The following is a 1,311-nucleotide window of genomic DNA, read 5'->3' on the forward strand; positions in this document are numbered from 1 at the left end:
CCTCCAGTCTTCATCTCAGAGAAGAGCATCTGCATTTCTCACACCCCCACTTAAAACTCGGGGATTTTTCTTGTGTCACACCCACTATTCGTAAGCAGACCCTCCTCTCCCACAGTTCGCCCCTCACGTGGATCTCCTTGTCCCACTTTCCAGTTCAGACCTTTACCTCTACATCAGTACTGAGGAATCTCTTTGCTGTTGTTTTTGCATGAGTGCCAGTTGAAGAGGAATATAAATGTTTAAAAGCTGTTTTTCCCTCCACAGGGAATAAAAGGTATATTCTCCCCAAAAGGCCGAGCACTGTGCCAGCCTGTTCTCAACTAACCCAGGAAACCCCTCACTGCCCTTCCTGTTTCAGGCTCTTCCCCTCCACCTTTACGTGTCTGCCGGAGTGTGTTCTTTCTTTCTTTCTTTTATTTTTATTTATTTATTTTTTATGGATGTGTTTAGGATAGAATGGGGTGGGTAGAAGGGGGTCGGGGTGAATGCATTATGTACAAAGAGAAATGACAGAGACCACCCCTCCTTTAGCTCTTTGCTGTTTCTTTCTCTTTGTTTTCTGCATCCTCAAGGTACGCATGCTGTGTTGATCTCTCTTTCATAAAATGCTATCACAATTTGTGGCCATTTCACATTAGCTTCTTTTGCAAGAACCAGGTCTGCTTCATCTGTGTCTTTCCATTTCATTAGGAACATTAAATTGCCACAGGAATCTGTCGCCCCAATGGTCTTTTCTGGTTCCAGTCCTCTCTCAAAGCCTCGAGCTATATCATTGCTCTCTCTTTTTTTTGGATTTGATATCATCAGCACTGTTTGAAAAATTGGATTTCCTCTTGTTACTTTCTGACTTCTCCCTTGGTTTGTTATTTTCACCCTCCTTCATCTTTTTATACTTTTTCATAAACTCGGAAATTAACTCAGGGCAATCCAATTTTTTCTCAGGTTCCCAAGTATTGTACTCCTCAGAAAAGCCTTTCCATTTCAGTAGATATTCCACTTACCCTTTAACCACACGCCTATCTAACACCTTCTCCACAACATACTCCTCCTCATCTTCTGAAGAACTGTCAGCTGTCCGCTTGGTTTTCTTTCCCATGTTGAACACTGTTCCACCTGAAGGACTTCACTATGTTGCCCTTGGTAGAGTGCTGTGGCGTCATAGCTCACAGCAACCTCAAACTCTTGGGATTAAGTGATTCTCTTGCCTCAACCTAGCACCCAGCCATTTTTGTTGTTGTTGTTGTAGTTGTCATTGTTGTTTAGCAGGCCCCGGCCAGATTCAAACCCTCCAGCCCTGGTGCATGTGGTCAG

At 43.6% G+C, this 1,311-nt stretch overlaps 1 pseudogene; it reads right to left on the reverse strand.

Annotated features, from left to right (window-relative positions):
• Window positions 1–527: 527 nt before the first annotated feature.
• On the reverse strand, window positions 528–1,096 carry LOC128577680 (chromobox protein homolog 5-like; annotated as a pseudogene).
• Window positions 1,097–1,311: the final 215 nt, after the last annotated feature.

This window comes from Nycticebus coucang, chromosome X, assembly GCF_027406575.1.
Source record: "Nycticebus coucang isolate mNycCou1 chromosome X, mNycCou1.pri, whole genome shotgun sequence".
In the NCBI taxonomy this organism is placed as follows: domain Eukaryota; kingdom Metazoa; phylum Chordata; class Mammalia; order Primates; family Lorisidae; genus Nycticebus; species Nycticebus coucang.